General features: G+C 37.1%; 1 protein-coding gene across 1 annotated transcript in view; it reads left to right on the plus strand.

Annotated features, from left to right (window-relative positions):
* The window catches only part of SLC23A2 (solute carrier family 23 member 2), a 151,143-nt gene that overhangs the window by 8,003 nt on the left and 121,689 nt on the right, over positions 1-21,451 (plus strand). The gene's annotated exons all lie outside the window — the stretch shown is intronic.

Below are 21,451 nucleotides of genomic sequence, written 5' to 3' on the forward strand. Positions count from 1 at the left end.
TGCTGTACAGCAGAAATTAACACAACATTGTAAGTCAACTATACTTCAATAAAAAATAAATTTAAAAGTATTTGCATTTTTTGGTCATAAGTTGCGAATATATGCTCTATGCTTTGAATTCAAATCTGTCAGTTTATCTTTCCCATGCCTTCTCTAGCCCAAGATTTTATAAATATGCATGTATATTTTCTCTTAGTTCTTTTTTTAATATTCAGCTATAATTAGTATTTGTGTTAGAGTATGGCATGAAGTAAGGATTTTTTTCTCTACATTAATTCCAACACCATTTATTCATTAATTCATTCTTATTAACTTATTAACCATAATAATATGCTGAATCCTTATATCTGTCATGGGACTTAATGTGTTATTCCATTTATCTGTGTATTCCTTAGCCATGACCTTGCTATTTTCATCATAATAATCACTTTATAGTAGGCTTTACTATGTAATAGTGCCTATGCTCAATTTTTTTCCCAGTATGTTTCAGTTTAGGGTTTCAAAATAACTTTTAATGGGCAGTTTCATTGAATGTATGTTAATTTGGGGAGACTTCTCATCTTTATAATATTGAATTGTTCTGTCCATAAACAAATCTTTTGATTCATACAGATCTTTAATAGGTCTCATTTTTTAGATTCTTCCTAATGTATGGTCTACAGATCACTTACTGATTGCTCTTTATTTTAAAATGCTTGCTATTTAGAATAAGGTGATTTTCCTCCTTCTCCCTTACATATATACTGTTTCCTAATTGGTATAAAGCAAGTATACTGCATGCAGTCTATATCTCTTCTAACTGACCTCTAATGTTGTTCAGCTTAGTTAATGCTAGCCAAAATCTGTACACTTAACAAAATAAAAAGTTATTTCTTGCTCACAGGTTCTCCCCTAACTGGTGAGTTGGGGATTTAGACTCCTTCCATCTTATAACACAATTGACTTCAAACTCTGGCCTCTAAGTTTGCCAGACTTTGGCAAATTTTGTGTATGGACGATTTTTTTTATGGGTCAAGCTTGGAGTTAGTAGTATTTTCTTCCACAGTCTCTTAGCCCTATCCTAGGTGCAAGGGAGCTGGGAAACAGAGTCATTTTGTGTGTCAACAAGGAAAATGAAATAGCTGGTGCTGGTGTACTACCTAACCAAACTCTGTTATTCTTACTTTTCAGTTGATTCTCTTTAGTTTCTTAGATAGGCAGTCATAATAGCTGCAAACCATCATTTGTTGTTTTTTTTTCTTCTTAAATACCTCTTTTTCTTAATATAAACTGCAGAGTACTTACAGAACAGGTTTAAATGTGGTAGTGGTCCTTCTTATTTTCAATATTTATTGGAATGCATTATTGTATATAATCTTTAATGATAGTAAAGTGTCCTATTTTCAATGTCTTTTTCACTAAATTACAATATACATAGTGTTTTGAATGAACAAAGTTTGTCACCTTGACATTGACCCTGGAATTTTATGTACCATAAAAAAAATTCTTTGTAGAGTCTGTTCCTGTTTTTGTGGTAATTCTCCAAATTCAGTTTCCATGCTGATTTAAGGATGACCTCAAATTTCTTGCTGGAAGGAATTATACAAGTTATATCTTTCCTTCAGGTTCAGATATTCTGTGCTGTTTGCATCTTTTGTGTCAGGGATTCTGACCCTCAGTCTTTGAAAATGTTCTCTCCCTCAGAGAAGTTTTGTGGGTTCTTGTTTCTCATTATTTTTTCATCCCTGTGAAGATAAACAATATACTAGCAATATCGATTTTTCCCTTTTCTGTTCTCCTTTTTGTACCTGCTTTTTGACACCCAGTGTAAGTTGGGGCCCTGCATTTCCGGCAGGGATCCTGAACATCCTAGGAGCAGGAGGCTCCTCTGAACCCACGCAGAAGTCCTGGGAGGTAAATGGGGTAGGGAATCTTTTATTACTTCACTAGATCAATAAAAACAGACATGGGGTCCAATTCACTTTTTCTTTTTTAAATTAATTTATATTTTGGCTGCGTTAGGTCTTTGCTGCTGCGCGCAGGCTTTCTCTAGTTGTGGAGAGCGGGGGCTACTCTTTGTTGTGGGGCGTGGGCTTCTCATTGTGGTGGCTTCTCTTGTTGCGGAGCCTGGGCTCTAAGTGCATGGGCTTCAGTAGCTATGGCACGTGGGCTTGGTAGTTGTGGCTCTTGGGCTCTAGAGTGCAGGCTCAGTAGTTGTGGCGCACGGGCTTAGTTGCTTCGCAGCATGTGGGATCTTCCCGGACAAGGCCTTGAACCCGTGTCCCCTGCATTGGCAGGTGGATTCTTAACCATTGTGCCACCAGGGAAGTCCCCAGTTCACTTTTTCTAATGTTTAGTTCATTGCCTAGGGTGATGCTCCAAAGTGGTTTCAGTTTTCTTTCAATTTGTTTTTGACTCTGAGATCTTGTACTTATTGTTTTGTTTCTTTTTTTGGGGGGGGGGTCGGCACACTAAGCGGCTTGTGGGATCCTTGTTCGCCGACCAGGCATCGAACCTGAGCCCGCCTGCATTTGAAGCGCAGTCTTAACCGCTGGACCGCTAAGGAAGTCCTTTGTTTTGTTTCTTGAATAGGTGTCAGTCAACTTCTACAATATATTTTCTAGACTTTGTTTTGACTGACTCATTTTTCATCAACATATATATGTCTGTGTGTCTGTGTGTGTGTATCTCAAAAACAAGTGTCACAAAAACATTATATGCTGTGTATTCTGATATTTTCTATTTCTATTTCACTAACTAAAAAAATTAGTGTGTCACCCAAAGCGATTTTGTGATCTGGTCATGAAATATAAGGCTCAGAAGTAAGGCCTTTGAGTTACTACGAATAAATAACCTTTTTATTGTATGGTAAAGGAACCATATGAGGTTCTGTGGGAATGACAGGGAAGGGGCACTTGACCGGCTAGCCTTAAAAAAAAGCATTATTGAAATATAATTCACACACCATAAAGTCTACCCTTTGAAAGGTACGCTTCAGTTGTTTTTAGATTTGTGTAACCATCACCACTATCTAATTTCAGAACATTTTTTTTCACCCCAAAGAGAAACCATACCTATTAGCAGTCATTCCCCTTTCTTCCCTCCCCCTACCAGGCCTTGGCAACCACTAATCTGTACTCTATTTCTGTGAATTTGCCTTATCTGGACATTTCATATAAATGGAATCATGCAATATGTGGTCTTTTGTGATTGGCTTTTTACTTAGCATAATGCTTTTATGGTTCATCCACCTTGTTGCAAGAATCAGTGCCACATTTTGTTTATCCATTAATGAGTTGATGGACATTTGGGATGTTTCTAGATTTCAGCTATTATGAATAATGCTGCTGTGTACATGCATATACATTCATGTACATGTTTTTGTGTGATCATGTTTTTAATTTTCTTTGGTAAATATCAAGGAGTGGAATTACTGGATTATATAGTAATTCTGTGTTTAAAATTTTGAGGAACTGCCAAACTTTTGCAGAGTGGGTGCATCAGCAATTTATGATGGTTCCAGTTTCTCCACATGCATTATTGTCTGTCTTTGAGTATAGCCATCTCAGTGGGTGTGAAGTGTGTCTTGTGGTTTTTATTTGCATTTTCCTAATAGTGTGGAGCATCTTTTCATGTGCTTGTTGGCCCATTGTATGTCTTCTTTAGAGAAATGTCTATCAAATCCTTTGCCCATTTTTAAATTGGATTGTCTTTTTATTGTTGAGTTGTAAGGTTTCTTAATATATTTGACATATGAGTCCCTTATCTGATATATACTTTACAAATAACTTTTACCATTTTATGTGTTGTGTTTACTTTCTTGCTGGTGTCCTTTGAAACTTCGAGTTTTAAATTAAACTTTCTGAAATTTTAATTAAAAACTTATGGTTTTTAATTTTGTTAAAGTCCCATTTCTCTTTTTTTGTTGCTTGTACTTTTGTTGTCATATCTAAGAAGATTTACCCCTGTGTTTTCTTTGAAGAGTTTTATAGTTTATCTCATAGATTTGGGTCTTTAATCCTGTTTGTATATGGCGTGAGGTAGGGGTCCAACTTCATTCCTTTATGTGTGGATTTCCAGTCATCTCAGCAACATTTTTTGAAAAGGCTATTCTTTCCCCCATTGAATTGTCCTGGCACCCTTGTCAAAAATAACCTGACAAATGTTAAGATTTATTTCTGAATTCTCAATTTTATTCTGTTGATTTATATGTTTATCTGTATACTGGTACTATACTGTCTTAATTACCACAGCTTTGTATTAAGTTTTGAAATTGGAAAGCGTTGAGTCCTCCATTTTGTTTTTTTTCAAGATTGTTTTGACTATTCTATGTCCTTTGCATTTCCATTTGAATTTTAGGATCAGTTTGCCAAATTTTTGCCAAAAAAGCAGATGGAATTTTTGATAGTGATTACACTGAATCTGTAGATCAATGTGGGTAGTATTGTCAAGAATTATATATATATTTTTTAACATCTTTATTGGAGTATAATTGCTTTACAATGGTGTGTTAGTTTCTGCTTTATAACAAAGTGAATCAGTTATACGTATACATATATCCCCATATCTCTTCCCTCTTGCATCTCCCTCCCTCCCAGCCTCCCTATCCCACCCCTCTAGGTGGTCACAAAGCACTGAGCTGATCTCCCTGTGCTATGCGGCTGGTTCCCACTAGCTGTGTATTTTACATTTGGTAGTGTATATATGTCTGTGCCACTCTCTCACTTTGTCCCAGCTTACACTTCCCCCTCCCCATATCCTCAGGTCCATTCTCTAGTAGGTCTGCATCTTCATTCCCCTCTTGCCCCTAGGTTTTTCATGAACATTTTTTTTTTTTTTAGATTCCATGTATATGTGTTAGCAAGAATTATATATTTTTAATTGAAAAATTTCTTGAGAATATATGTATCTGCACTAGGAGCAATACATTCTGATATTTTCTTCTAGTCTGTTCCATTCTTTTATTTATTTTTTAATTAAAAGTTGCTGGCCCCAGCCCGCTGCATTGATTTCTCTACTCTGGTGAGTCATTATCTGATGTTTGAAAAACATGCTTCAAGTCAGTGGTCCTTAACCTTGACAGCAAATTGGAATCAACTAGGGTGCAGTTGATCAGAATACAGCATAAGCATAGAGGTTTTAAAAAATCTCGCAGGTGATTCTGGTGTGCAGCCGGGTTTTGAGAACCCTTGCTATAAATGAACTAAAATGCAGATATTTACCGCTTTTAAAGACTTTGAATAGTTGACTAAACATACTGTGAGATCCTCGTGTGGAGCATTAGATCACTTTGGTGAAGAATGTATTAGAGAGGTCTATGCACTTTCTCTTAATTTAATATAATCACTGATGTTATTCTCCCAAGAAATGATTTTGCTTTTGACTTCCTCCCGGGTATGTGTAGTTGTCCCTAATCTGTACAGAGAGCAAGGATAGAGTGGAGTCCCTGGAGAGTGTCTGTTATTTCTCAGGAATTTTAGTGTTCTTTTTCTTTTCGCTCTAGGAAATGGGGTGATCTGCGAAGAATATGCAGGAAATTCACAGTGATTTTAGGGATTATGATATGGAGAACACAGAAGCTGTTGGTTAGAATCACTCTTAAAGTATATGTAGCAATTGGTCAGAATTAAGATAATAATTACTGGAAAAAGATCTGGAAGTGGGACTGGTATCCTGTCTTAGAGATATTAAGGAATATTAGGATTGTGGTGAAAACTCATACACAAAATAGTTTCGTTTACTCATTGATGATCCTTTTTTTTCTGATTTATTTGAAAGTAAAATGTGTGTATATATGCATGCATACATGTATGTTTATTTGTGTGTGTTTCAAAATAGAGATCATACAGGGCCTTTTTTTTTTCTTTTTTTTTTTTGCTGTGGTGAACATAATACAGTGGTGAACAGCCTTGTACAGAAATCTATATGCATCTTTCTGATTTTTTTTTCTTCAGACTACATTTTTGGAGGGGATATCATTTGCATTTTTAAGGCTTTGATACATATGTAACATATATGCCAGATACTTCTGCATCCAGGTTAGGGAATTACTGTTATTATTTAAACTTAAAAAAATTTTTTTAAACAATTTGGGTGAAGGATAGAACCATGTTTCTTTTGCTTTTCTTTGATAACTAGTGAGTTTGAACACTTTTTAATGAGGTTTTTTTGCCATTTGTATTTTGTTTGGCTTACTCATTTCTTTCACCAATTTTTCTAGTCTTGTGTTCATCTTTTTCCTGGTGATTTATAGCAGTTCTCTTTTTTTAAAAAATTTATTTACTTTATTTTTGGCTGTGTTGGGTCTTTGTTGCTGCGTGCGGGCGTTCTCTAGTTGCAGCGAGTGGGGGCTACTCTTTGTTGCGGTGTGCAGGCTTCTCATTGCGGTGGCTTCTCTTGTTGCGGAGCACGGGCTCTAGGCACATGGACTTCAGTAGTTGTGGCTCGTGGGCTTAGTCGTTGTGGCTCATGAGCTCTAGAGTGCAGGCTCAGTAGCTGTGGCACACGAGCTTAGTTGCTCCGCGGCATGTGGGATCTTCCTGGACCAGGGCTCCAACCCGTGTCCCCTGCATTGGCAGGCGGATTCTTAACCACTGCACCACCAGGGAAGCCCAGCAGTTCTTTTTATATCCAGGATATTAGCACTTTAAAAAATGTTACAGATATTTTGCCCATTTTGCCTTATAATTTTATTTTATGATGTATTCAAGACATACATTTTTTATTTGTAGTTCATTTTTCTTGGGGTTTAGTTTTCAAAATAAAAATCTAATCTTTTTTCAAAGGAAATATTTTTCTTAAAGATGAATAATCAGAACATGATTTTGTTTAAAATATTTTTTAGATTTCAAGTTTGGTTGTCTGTTAAAATATGCTTGGGATAATCAGCTGAATTAAAAAATAAAATTTGAACTTGAAGAGTTTTCAACATCTTGGTCCCAGTAAATGGGAACTTTAAGTGGTATGGTCTGAAAGTTGGGTGCTCTTATTCTAAGCAGCCAGAAAGTGAGGCTAGGTGTCATTTATAAACTTTCCACTCAAGTTTTAAATTTCGGTACTTTTGGTGTTTAGTGCTTGACCCTTTGGGCACATATGTCTATTTTGAGTTGATGGAGCTCTTGTGCCTTAATTCCTTACTTTTGCTCCAGTACTATTAAAAAATAGAATTTGAGACTTCTGCATCATACTTTTATAATAGCCTTATGTGACTCTGATGATATCCTTTAGGCTTTTTTCAAAAAATGGGCTTCCCCTTGTATTCCAGGTCTCTAGAAACACTCATCCTAACTACATTTTAGGGCTAACTCCTCGAGGTTGTGGGCCGGGAACTTAGTGTAGCAGAGGCATGGAGTAGGCACTAAGAGCCCTCTGCCATCCTGGCACTGTTTTCCTCTCCATAGCTTCTCAGGAGAAATGAGTCTGGTCTGGGTTCTGGTTATCCTGCTGCCTCTACTGGGTGTGAGTCTCTGCTGCAGGATTTCTAAACCCTTTGTGTTCCTTCTCCCACCCTCCTTTGTTGAGCACCGTCTTTGGGCAGAGTGCTGGGTCAGGCACTGGGGCACAGTTTGGGAGAAGCAGCCTGTCTGGGACTCTGGCATGACCATCTCCAGGTCTTCACTAATTTTGAGTTCAAAATTTTGACTCCCGGTATTTTAATCTGGTCAGTATCTAATTGTGATCACTCCTAGACATTTTGGAAAGGTTTTAGAGTTTTTTTTTTAATTGAGGTATAGTTGATTTACAGTGTTGTGCCAATCTCCGCTGTATAGCAAAGTAACTCAGTTTTACACATATAGACATTCTTTTTTTATATATTATTTTCCACTATGGTTTATCCCAGGAGATTGGATATAGTTCTCTGTGCCATACAGGGAACCTTGTTGATTATCCGTTCTAAATGTAATAGTTTGCATCTACCAACCCCAAATTCCCAATCTTTCCCTCTCCCTCTCCCCCTCCCCCTTGACAACCGCAAGTCTGATCTCTATGTCTGTGAGTCTGTTTCTGTTTTGTAGGTAGGTTCATTTGTGCCATATTTTAGATTCCACATGTAAGTGATATCATATGGTATTTGTCTTTCTCTTTCTGACTTACTTCACTTAGTATGATAATCTCTAGTTGCATCCAGGGAGGTTTTGGGTTAGTGTACATAAAACAGGCTTTTCAGCTTGATTGAGCTGGGCAGTGCTCATTCATACACTGAGGCACATTCTACTAGGGAAAATGGAACCATTTGTGTTAGCTGAGTTTGAGTTACTATCACCACTGATCTTTGCCATTGGCTTGTGATATTAACTTGGTCATTTTGCCAAGAATATAAATCAGGCATTACTCCCTGATTTAGGTAATTAGGTAGATTGGCAAGACCCCCTTTTTTCTTGAACTAAGTTTTTATTATCCCATTTGTAATATGGGATTAAATAAGTGAAGGAAAGGCATCTTATTTTTTTTGAAAGACAGTTGCAACTTAAGCATGTGGGCAAAAATTTTTAGTGACTCTTTTTGCATATGTATTTATGAATTTTAAACTTTTTTTCTAATCACAAATATAATACAAATTCATAAGTAATATATAAAACAAAAAAACATAAAGAAATGACACCACTTGGAATCTGACACCCAGGGAGGATCACTGTTAATGTTTAGGTAAGTGTCTATACTGCCTGGCTTTTCAAATAAGTGTAGTTTTTATATAAAAATGGTATTCTGCCTTTTTTCCCCCCACTTAGTAGCAGTTCATGACTATTTCCCCATGTCATCAGATAGTGTACTATAGAATGGCTTTGTAGTATTTTATCATACAGTACTTTACTGTCATAATTTACTTAGACTTGTTCTACAACTAAAGTTAATATAATTATACTCATCTAGTTATTTTCTTGAACAGTGATTTTATTAAATATGCATGTTTTAGAGATGGATGTTACATATATTAAAATGATTTTGAGCAAAAACATCTGGCTGAAAATAATGGTGACTGTTTCTCTGATCTTGGAATGGAGAGGGACTTTCTAAGCATGAAAGTGATAGAAGAAATTGCAAAAAGATACTAGATTTGACTTAAGAGAAATTAATTTAAAAAATCCTTCATTTCAGGTGGTACAAACAAAATGCAAAAAGCAGTCTTTTGCTCTTTCTGGGGATAATTTTGCAACCCAACAAAGAGTTAATGTGCTTAATTTATAAGGAGCTCTTACAGATGAACAAGAAAAAAAACAAACCTATTGAAAAAAATGGGCAAAAGTCACTTACAGTTCATAAGAGAACTGTAGACATATGGATCAAAGAAATCAGGATTAAAACCAGATGTCATTCTTTGCATGTCATATTTGCAAAAGTTAAAAAAAAAATCTAGGAATGGCAAGTGAGGTTAACATACAGTTTTCTTCTCTTGTGCTTTCTTTGTTAGCTTGTCAGTTTTTCCAGAAGAAGTTGGGAAGGTTACCAATTTCCCATTTCTTACCAGGAAGATTAGGAAATAACTGGCCTGTGAATTTGTCTGAGTCTGGCACCTTTCTTTATTCTTTTTTAAAATAAATTTATTTATTTATTTATCGGCTGCGTTGGGTCTTCATTGCTGTGTGCGGGCTTTCTCTAGTTGCGGCAAGCGGGGGCTACTCTTTGTAGTGGTGTGTGGGCTTCTCATTGCGGTGGCTTCTCTTTGTTGCCGAGCACAGGCTTTAGGCACGCGGGCTGCAGTAGTTGTGGCATGCGGGCTCAGTAGTTGTGGCATGCGGGCTCTAGAGTGCAGGCCCAGTAGTTGTGGCACACGGTCTTAGTTGCTCTGGATCTTCCTGGACCAGGGCTTGAACCCGTGTCCCCTAAATTGACAGGTGGATTCCCAACCACTGCGCCACCAGGGAAGTCCCTGGCACCTTTCTTATGAATAATTCTTTGCTTTCGTACTTTTCTCTATTTGTTTATTGTTACTTATTAAGGATTTCAAAAAACAGTTTTCCTAAAAAAATTGCTCATTTCATCTAGATTTTCAGGTACATACACATGTGCTTCTTTTATAAGTCCTTTAAAATATACAAACTAAATGAAGAGTATATAGTATTTTTGTGTTTGCCCTTGTTTTCAGAAGATATTTTTTGTTATATTCAGCAAGTATCGTTATAATTTTAATTGAAGAGCTTTTGTTTTTGTTTGTTAAATCAGGAGTAGGTGTTTTGTCAGCCTGTTTGGCATCTACTGAATTGATATAATGATTTGGCTGCTCATAGTTTCTGACTTGTGAATGGTATTGGCCCTGGGGTTATCTCTTTCCTGCTTCTGAAGTGTTAACATCCCTTTTTAAGGAAATGGTAAAATGCAAAAATGACAATTCTGTATTATTCCTACCACATTTTTTTGGTGACTTTTTTTTCCTCTAGGAAATCAAAGTCTGGCAACCCCAGCATGTAGCACTTTTGCACACCCCAATTAAGAAACAAGAGAGGACTTCCCTGGTGGCTCAGTGGTTAAGAATCTGCCTGCCAATGCAGGGGACACGGGTTCGAGCCCTGGTCTGGGAAGATCCCACATGCCGTGGAGCAGCTAAGCCTGTGCGCCACAACTACTGAGCCTGCGCTCTAGAGCCTGTGAGCCACAACTACTGAGCCCACGTTCCACAGCTACTGAAGCCCATGTGCCTAGAGCCCGTGCTCTGCAACAAAAGAAGCCACCGCAATGAGAAGCCCGCGCACCTCAACGAAGAGTAGCCCCCGCTCACCGCAACTAGAGAAAGGCCACTTGCAGCAACGAAGACCCAATGCAGCCAAAAAATAAATAAATTAATTAACTTATTTTAAAAAAAAAGAAGAAGAGAAGCACTGTGAACAGTTTCCTGTGAGTGGGGAGTGGCCTTTGTTGGGGGAAAGTCGGGTGGCACGTCATTGTTCTCCCTCCACGTGACGTCTCCTCTGAAATGCTCTCAAGGGCCTGGGCTATGATGTCAGCTGGGTAGCCTTGTGTGCAAAGGGCAGGTTTTCATGTTTCCAGAGTACAGTGGAGCCTACGAAGGGGAGGGGTGTTACAGGGCCACTTGACAGAAGTTCAAGGATGCTCACTTGATAACTCAGTCTTGTTTTTGTTGAGTGGCTCCTCCTGCTTAATTCCTTTCTCAAGATTCCTTTCTTAAAAATATGTTTGCATTTCCCCAATATTACTGATAGAACCTCTGACCCAATTCTGTGTTTTGGTCTCTGATAGTTGTTCAGTAGCGTAGAAAGTGAGCTCTTCCAAACACTCATCTTACCAATCAGCTTAAAAAAATACTTTCCAAAAATAAGTATTCATAGAGTCATAGTACTTTCACTTTCAGAATTTTTCTGTGATTTGTCTAAATGATATTTTGTTAATTGCAACTTTGCCATCATGGAACCTTTTTTTAAAACAATATTTTTTAGCTTTTTAAATGATTTATAAAAGAAGCATATGCATGTTGGAAAATAATTCTAACTTGTCAGAATTGGATAAAGCAAATTTTGAAAGTCATACAGACTCTTATGCCCCCTACACTCAAGGCAGCTTGATGTTTAGCCATCCCAACCCATTCCTGTGTCCACAAGTATGTTCTATGTAATTATACTTTTAATAAAAGTCAGATTATACTATACATGTTGTGCAACTTGCATTTTCCAAAGTACAAAGTATATAATTTGTTTCACTAAAAAAAGATATTCTTTTAACGCTTTTCTTGTTACTTTTTTCCATGTTCTTCCCACTATTCCTCTTCTTGACTAATCTTCACTGATGGATACGTCCCTTTTGACTCTGTAAATTTTTAATAAACATAACTTAAAATTGATTTATGGTTATGAAGATTTTATTTTGGGAAGTAAATTACCCCCCCGTTTTTTTTTGGCAGGAAAAAACCATAATTTCTCTATTCATATTCTAATCATTTAAAATGACTAGTATTTTTTGTCCCAAACAGCAAAAGACCAATGTTTAGTTTCTGAAATTAAAAAAAAAATACAGGATCACTGGACACTCGTTGAAGCCTAGAACGGGTATAACTCTGATGGCATTTGTGTGCTTATTTACCTAGAGTCATCTGTGAGTGGCAATGCTAAGTTGCCCTAGAACAAACAGTGAAGTTGAAAGATTCACAGCCTAAATATTTTCCAGTGAAGAACTTGTTGGTGTCTGGCTAAACTATAGTCATCTCATACGTTTTTCTTTATAATGGAGGGTCAGGCTCATAACTGGTGTTGCATTGACTATTCCAGAGACGCTGCCTGAGTCAGGCTCTGGGTTTTTATTGTGAAATGCATGCATAGGTACAAGCATGTATAAAACACGTTCATTTAATAAACAGTAAGGTGAATATCTGTCTACCAAGCTTAAAAAAACAGAACGTGACCCAGCTTTTTTGGAAGCACACCCCGCCCCCCAACGTATTGATACATTTTTAAGAGGCTTTAAAAGAAAGTGATTTTTGAGTAATTAAGTCTTCTGTTTTCCCACAAATACAGTACCTGCAGTTTATTCTAGTGGTGGCATTGAAGGCAATGTAGAGTCATAATGAAAGGTGAGGGTTCTGCTGTCACAGTCCTGATGGGCTCTGTCCCCTGTCTTGTCACGTCTCCTATAAGCTCCAGGACCTTGACCAGGAGGCCTCACCCCTTCTGGGTTTTCTTACTTATAAAGTGTGGGCCCAGTTTTTCCCAAGGGTTGTTGTGAAGATGGAATTTCACACATAGGATATATAGTACAATGCCTGGCACATAGTGAGAACTAAAATCTTTTAAAAGTTTTTAAAATTTGAGGCCCTGTGCTAGGGAATATGGAGTTAAAACAATTATCAAGAAAGCCCACTGGGTAACAAAATTTACTTCTTCTGGTGCTCTAAAGTACTGTCTTTCAAAATATTTTGTGCAAATGGAGAGTTAATTTTTAAGGGACTGAAAAATTTGTAATCCTACCTAGGGATGCATTAGGGCCTTGGAGATATTCCTTTAGAGGGAAGAAGTAATAGAGCGAGTTCTAGGATTGAGCATGGCCCATTGAAAAGTAGACTGCATAAACCTCCTGCCAGGTTTATTATTACTTTTTATTTTGATTTACCATTTGTTTTTCTTAAAACATTAAGAAATGTTTTAAATGTTTTTCTTAAATGTTTTTCTTAAAACATTTTCTTAAACATTTCTTAAAACATTTACCATTTGTTTCTCTTAAGTAGGTCTTAACTCCACTAACCGGGACTCCACATGCTGTTTTGAGCTTGGGCTTTGGCAGCACAAGGAAATGTAGCTCAGCAGCTTGTAATGGAAAGCATAAGGACAGGTCTGCATCTGAAACACGATCTTTCTTGTTCTGCATTTTGTGAGAGTTGTACTGACGGTCCTTTTGTGCTTGACTTTGCCCTTTGCACATGTCAGCAAAGGTCTAAATGCAATCCTGGGAATAATTATTAGGTTAATGCTAATGATAAGGTAATACTTCTTTAATAAAGGCCAAATTCCACATAAGTAGCTTAAACTAGAAAACAAACAGGCACGGTCTTGCCACTTATACTAATTACAAGGTAAGAGGTAAATATTTTCATTTTCATTTACATGCTTTTGACTTTTTTTTAATCCACTAACATTTGAGTGCCTGTTGCTGTTGGGGTTCTTGGTCAGGGTCACAGGTGTGAAGCCTGGGGGTAAAGAAATTGAAGACCTGTTCCCTTGCTCTTATTCAGGTATTCAGCAATTTAAGTAGTGAGACTAAGCACAAATACATTACTAAGGAACATTACTTTTTTTCTCCTTTCCTTCTACCATCTCCCTCATCCTAAAGCTTGATGGGCGTTTTGGTTATTTAAAAATTTTTGCTATTATAAATAATAATGTAGTGAAATTTCTTGTACATACTTTGGAGAGACTACCCATAAGTAAATTTCTAGCCATAAAATTGTTGGGCACAGTGATAAGATTTTCCAGTTTTTAAAATTTTGATAGATACTGGCAAATTGAAGATTGAGAAGCTGCAAGAATTTATATTCCTACTGATAAACATTCTCTCATTTTGTCTTGTCAAGACGAAATTTATTCAGTATGGTGAATGTCAAACACTACATCAATGGTATTTTTGTCTATTTAATTTTAATTTACATACAGTGAAATAAATTCACTAGGTGTACAGTTATAAGAACTTTCAAAAATGCTTAGAGGGAATCATGCCTTTTTAAAACATATTTTTTATTTTCTAATAGAAGCTATGCTTGCTATTTTAAAAAATAAATAAAACTTGGGAAATTACAAAAATTAGGAAGAAGAAAATATCCTTGAATCCTCTACTTAATGACATCACTGTGAATATTTTTGTGTATTTCTTTCATTCATTTTGTTTTCTGTGTGTAGTTTTTTTTCCTTAAGCCATCATCATTAAATTATATGTTTTGCATTCTTAAAAGTAATAATTGCTAAAGATAAGGGAGGTGAGGGGAAGGCAGCTGTGTTTGGGGATATCTGCAAAATAAATGGTCTCCCAATCCCAGAGTTTCAGTTACCATTTTTCTATTTCAATTCACAAATCTCTTTCTCTGCTCTGTTCTTTCATAGAGCTTCTCTCAATTTCTGGTGGTCTTTGTTGGACACTTGTCAGATGTACATGCCACCACCAGCTCAAATTCAACACGTCCAAACTTCATTCATTACTTGCCTGTCAAATCCATTTACTTATTTCTGAAGGGGGAACATTCTTGTTCTCCCAGAGCTCATCTTTGACACCAAGTCTTAGATTTTTCTTTTTTTTAAAAATCACTCCCACTATCCATCCCTTGTTGTTTCCATCGTCCCACTTGCCAAGATCCGTATAGTTGGATTAACGCAGTAGCTTCTTGATCTCTTATCTTGAGTATCCAGCGGTGGACTCTTGCTAACTCTTATCATCTGTCCAGAAGCTCATGTGTCATAAAGCTGTGTTGCATTCACATTGGACTTTGGAGACTCCGAAGATCCTGTGAGGCGTTTTCTTCCTCCATCTAGTGTGCCCTGGTTAGCCTGTTTTCATGCCTACCTCTGGACTGACCCCATGGTGGCCTCCTGCTCAGGACTCTCCATCTTTCAAGGCTGGTGCCAAGTCCCAGTTCCCAAAAGTCATTTCTGACAGTTTCAAGCCCTGTTGAATTCCTGCTTTTCTGAGCTCTCATGCACTGTTTGATAATTAGGCAGTGTTTCTTTAGTTCACTAGTTGTTCCAGTCTGTCTAGGTATATTGCTTCACATGTACTCCCATTTCCATTTCAGTGCTTAGACAGTTGTGGCAGTTCAGGAAGCTAGCCAAACAGTTGGTTTATTCCATTTTCTTTGTGACTGTCAGTACAGATGCTAAAATATTGACCTCTTACTAAACTGGGAAAAAGAGAAGCCTTGATAGTACCTTTCATCATTGTTAACAGGAGCATATAGGCACTTCCCTGGTGGTCCAGTGGATAAGACTCCGCGCTCCCAGTGCAGGGGGCCTGAGTTTGATCCGTGGTCAGGGAACTAGATCCCTTATGCTGCAACAAGAACCCGTATGCCGCAACTAAAAGAGCCCACATGCGACAACGAAGAGGCCACACATGACAACAAAGATCCTGTGTGCTGCTACTAAGACCCTGCTCAGCCAAATAAATAAGTAAATAAATATTAAACAAAAAAAAAAGAGCATACAGGTGAGAGTTCACTGCCTGGGCATTCATAGCTGAGAGCAACAGCTCTGCCCAATACATGGAGCCTACAGACTGGGTGCTGATTCAGGCTCATTTTAGAAGTTGATTGAACTGCCACAGATATGGAGGGACTTAGATATAAACTGGATCAAAAACTGAGCAGGGAAGGGAAATTTCTATTTTATTGGAGGCTGATTTCTGAGAGGCCTCACTGTGTCTGGTAGTTCTGGTGTTTTTGGTTTACAGATTCTTCATGCCGTTGACGTCAGTGTCCTACTTTCTCGTTACTAAACATGTTATATGAAAATGCTGTGTTGTTTATAGTTTGATCAGTAGCAACAAGAGAAATATTTACCAGAGAAATTGAGTAGTTTTGCAAAACTATATAAACACTGATGATGATTACAGAGCTTGCATAAGAAGGTAAGGAAGGAAGATTGTAATGGTTATATAAAGAGATTCGAAGCATATTAGAACAACTCTGGCCTTTTCAGTTGGATATATTTTAAAATCAACATGTTAGTGTTGGATTAAGACCAACTGTCTATAAATTGTCTTAAGTTGTTTGCTGACTTTCTGTTTGGTATGGAAAAACCTCATCAATAAATTTGTCCCATTCCCTCTGATGATAATTTGTTTTAAATACAGGTATTTTGTTTTAGGTTTGCCATGTAAAACCAGAACCTGCAATTTAGTAATTATAAGGCCCTTTTGGATTTGAGTAGTGTTTACCCTTGGATGGACCCTGTGTTTCATTTAGATTTCTTATGCTGGTTCTGAGCTTCTCAAAAAGAGCCTCTGACTCCCCTTTTGGCCTTTCAGCTTGTGCTTGTTACCACGTGGATTTCTGCTTTGGCCTTTTTCACATCTGACTCCCTCCCTCCTCCCAGTGCTGTGAGTGAGAAATTAGGTTATGGCACTTGTTCACCGCCATCATAGTGCAGGCTGCAAAGTTGATTACGTAGGATATGATATAGGGTTTGCTTTGATATTTGGACTAAGATACATGGCCATGCCTCTGTTGTGTATATGTGTATTTGTAAAAAGGTGTCAGAACACACTCTTTGAATGGAGTCTGATTACCATGGTTATCTACTGTGAAATAACATTTACTTTTTTTTCCTGATATCCATTTTCTTAGACTGGTGCTGTCCAATACAATTACAGTGGGAGTCACATATGTAATTTTCTAGTAGCTATGGTGAATAAAGTTAAAAACAGGTAAAATTTATTTTAGTAATACATTTTATAACCTAATGTATAAAAAACATTATTCATGTAATCAATATAAAAATTAATGAGATTTTACTTTTTTTTTTCATGGTAACTCTTTGAAGTCTGGTGTGTATTTTACATATCTCAGTTGGACTGACCACATTTCAAGTGCTCAGTAGTCATATGGGGCTGGTGACGACATTGGGTGGCACAGCTCAAGACCACATTGCTTTATCTACTGAGTTGTCAAGTTGTAAGCTTTTGGATTCTGGGGTATTTCATAATGTAAGACACTTCAATTTAAGGACTGCCTAATAAAATATACTCATAGTTGAGTGATGTTTCTATCACCCCTTTCTCATTTTTTTCCTGTTAAATGGAGAGGTTTCCCATTGCCTGAAAATTGTTTCTGAACCAATTTCACAATTAGATCGATTGATAGGCAGTATTTCTAGATGTTAATCCATTTATTCCCTCGCTTGAGAAGTAGAAAAAAAATTCTTAACATAGCATTTAAAATTTATATATATATGTAATTTTTCTTAAGTAAGAAGTACAGTACTATTGTTAGATAAAAATGGGCTTTGGAAGAGTTGAAATCAGAGAATAAAAGGATATGAGGAAATACAGGAAAATCAGGAACCCCTGAACCCGGTAGGTTTGCAGCACATTAAGAACGCCTACCTTCTTAACCACACCTTTGGTTCCCTTAGTTACTCAGGTGCTCTCAGCAAATCACAGAAATGAGGAACTTAGGCATTTCGTTACAGGGAGACCCATCTGTCAGCTGCTGTTTGGGGAGCGAGCACATTGACTACATCAGTTGGGTGTGTTTCTTCAGCACTGGTTTTGAGTGCCTTAGCTTCTTTTTTCTAGTTTGTGTTGCCTTCATATTTATTTCAGTATTGACCTTATGCAGTGATTTAAGGTTTAAAAAATTTGAAAGTGATACATATACATTCTAGAAAAATAAGAGGAAAAAAATCAGTTTTAATCCTGTCATCTGGAGAATCTGTTTTTCCGTGTGTGTGTGTGCACGCGCGTGCGTGTGTGCGTGCGTGTGCGTGCTTAAGTGTGTGTGGCTACAACTTTAATAGGATTGTCATGTATGTTTTGTAACCTGCCTTTTCCTCTACTCAGTGACACAGTCAACACATTTCCATGTCAGTGAAATGTTATTACCAATTTTTTAATCCCCATAATATATTATTATAAGAATTAACCCACGATTTAACCAACCAGTTTTCTATTTTTAGACATTAATAATTTACCTTCCAGTTTTGGATTATTCTAAGCACTATTTAGTGAACATTCTCACTTTGAAAAATTTGAGCCTATTTTAATTATTTTGTTATGATAAATTCTTTAAGAATAGGATTGTTGGGTCAAAGGTTAGGTGTATTTTTAGAGCTTTTGATTAATGTTGTTAAATGGCCATCTAGAAATGTTAAAGCCAGTAATTACTCCCACTAGCAGTATATCCAAAGTGCTTTCCTGCTTAAGGGATGTTAAAAATTATTTAGTAATTTTATGATTTGCTGAGTGAATTATAAGTAATACATTTTATTTATGATCTTTTGGATTTCTCACATTTTTCAGAAGAAAGCTTACACATGATTATATTCCCATCAGCAATATAGTGAGAATCACATTAAAATTAAAAAGGAATCTTGATGTGTTAGGAATTCTTACAGCCAAGTGGACTGCTTTTAAGTGTGTGTGGCTAAGGTGTCCTATATCCAATTCATCAGAGAACCTGCCTTCCTGACCTGGTGGCTCTGGATAAATTTGGGGGTATACCCTTCTGAAATCTTTTATTTTGCTAGTCCAAACTTAGGAACCAGATAGATTCAGGAAAATGTGGATTCCTCACTGCATGAACTCAAAAAGAGCATAAATTTGGATAAAGAAGGATACTTGGCATGAATTGTGTCATTGCTTTGGAGGGAACAGTGAAGGAAGGTGAACAGTTTGACTTGGATTTTGAGGGGTCTGGAAGGAATTTGCTGAGGAATTGATCATTTAAACAGAGATCTGAAGTATGAATAGGAATTCTCCAGATGTTATAGCATTCCAGGTAGTGAGAATAGCAGGCTGTGTTCTCCAGCCTTGATGCCTATCAGTTTTGAAGTTCACATCAGTCTGTGATACCATCCTCTCTTTACTTTGTGCCATCATCTACCAACTTCTTGGCCATTTATGTGCCTTGGATGTTGGCTCCTGGCTTGCTATGTTTCTTGCCACTGTGTCTTCTAACATCGTCTCTAAGTTGTTGGCTTATCCAGCCTTCAAACCTCACTCTCCCTTTACATTATCTTTTCCAGGGAGTTTTACATCCAGTTCACTTCAGCTTTCTTGGGCCTTGTTATCTCCCAGATGATACTTTGGGAACCTTGAGCTTGGAGAATCTCCCCTCTGCACACATCCTGTCCTTCCTAGCTCTCATTTATTCTCCTCCAGCAGTCCTTGTTCCTTGGGCACTTCGGTGTTCTCTGGCTTCCTCTTGCCTTCCCAACCCTTCTTACCTGCTGTGGACTTCAGGGAGTCTCGTTACTGTCATCTCACCAACACCTTGGTTTTCTCATTCTCTGAATTGGCCCCATAACTTGCCAACTTTCGTCAGTGGCACAGTCCTACTTGTTTAATTTTTCTATCTTTTTTTGTTAGTTGCACTCTGCTGGAGAGAAATTGGATAACAAGGTGACTTTCTCCTTTACGTATTTATAAGTTTTGGGCTCAGCTAGATCCTTGACTTTTTTTTTTTCCTTTGTCAGTAATTTTACTCATTCCTTTCCCATATCTCATCCTTGGCCTCCTTCTTCTCCACCATGACCTCCACTTTTTAGTTCATTAAGAAAATAAGTCATCAGATAAGTGCTCCCTCAACTTCCTGTCTCATTGAGTGTTGAGTAATAGTGACTATCTCTATACATCTCTACCCACTTTATTCCACAGAGGACATGAGGCAATCACTACAGACAGTCTGTGTGGACCTGTTGTTACAGATTCTGAAAGTTTTCCACCCAGGATTACAGGAGAACTGCTTATTGCTCCTTATTGGTATACTTAGAATTTCAGATCTTCAATTTATGGAGAGATGTTTGTGTTTTCGCAGAAAATAGGATTTTAGAAGTGACACAGCCCTTGGAGAGGGGTGGATTAAATCACCTCCCAAGGTGACAGAGCTCATTTGTGGCACAGTCTGGGCTGGAATCTCCATTAGTAGCCTTTCTTTATCCAAAATAAAAATACTTTAGTTTTTTTTCCCCCCTTGGAGAGGGGTCAGATTTGAGGTGAAGAGTACATCAGATTTATTTGTAATTTAAAATAAAAAAGGTAGTGGATATACATGGAAAAAAATTCAGAAAGTACATGAAGACAGATATGGAAAGTAAGTCTCCCTTCTGTCTGCTCCCAGTTTCCCTCTCTGGAGGCAACTGCTTTTACCAGTTTTTGCATGTGTTTTGCATGTGTTTTGTGTGAAACTTCTGGAGTTTCTTTGTTAGAATTTTGTTTTTAATTGGGAAATTTCAAATATAAAGAAATTGAAAGAATGAACCCTCATATGTCAGATACCCAGATCTAATAAGTCTAACCACATTGTCTTTGCTTTAGGGTTTTTTTTTTAAATAAGAAAATAAAACATTTTAAATATCCTTTTTGTATCCTTTGCTAATATCATCTTCTCTCTCTCTCCTAGAGGTAACTTTGCAGTCCACAGTTTTACTTTTGTATTATATGTTTCCATATCCATAAGTCAACATACAATATTGACTGATTTAAAACCCATAATAAAAGATCTCATGTGGTATGAGTTCTGCAGCCTACTTGCTCATTCAGGTATGTTTTCAAGCCATGTTGATCCAAGTGGCTAGAGTTCACTTGTTTTAACTGCTCTGTTTTATTCCACTGTTTAAACATACCAGAACTTATTTTTATATTCTCCTGTTGATGTGTTGGTTGTATACTGTTAAAATGGGGTGGAGTATGCTGAGAAGTGGCATTGCTGAATCATAGGGCACACACATCTTCAACCTGCTGGATGTTACCAAATTGTTCTCCCAAGTATTTGAACCAATTTACGTTTCTGGCAACAGTGGGAAAATTCCTGTTTATCCACAGCCTTTCCAACACTTGGTATTATTAAACTCTTTTATTCCTGCATTATCTGGTAGGTGTGAAATGATACCACATTTTAATAGGCATATTCCATGGTTTGTTTATCCATTCACTAGTTAAAGGTGAATGTTGTTTCCAGGTTTGGGCTATTGTAAACCACTGTAAACATTTATGTACAGATTTTTGTTTGAGCAAAAGTTGTCATTTCTCTGGGTAGATACCCAGGAATATATTGCTGGATCTTAGAGTAAGTGTGTGTTTTAACTTTATAAGAAATGGCCAAACTGTTTTCTAAAGTGGTTTGCCATTTTAACAAACCCGTCACGAGTGTATGAGAGTTCCATTTGCTCTGTGTCCTTATTAGCATTTGGTATTAGCAGTTTCTTTTTGTTTTAGCCATTCTAATAGGAATGTCTTTTTTTTAACCCAAAAAATTAAATTTTAAAATGGATTATATTTTTAAATGATTTAAAATAATTGATATTTGCCTTTCTTGGTCTTGCATGTTCTT

Source organism: Pseudorca crassidens, chromosome 15 (genome assembly GCF_039906515.1).
Source record: "Pseudorca crassidens isolate mPseCra1 chromosome 15, mPseCra1.hap1, whole genome shotgun sequence".
NCBI classification, from domain to species: Eukaryota; Metazoa; Chordata; class Mammalia; order Artiodactyla; family Delphinidae; genus Pseudorca; species Pseudorca crassidens.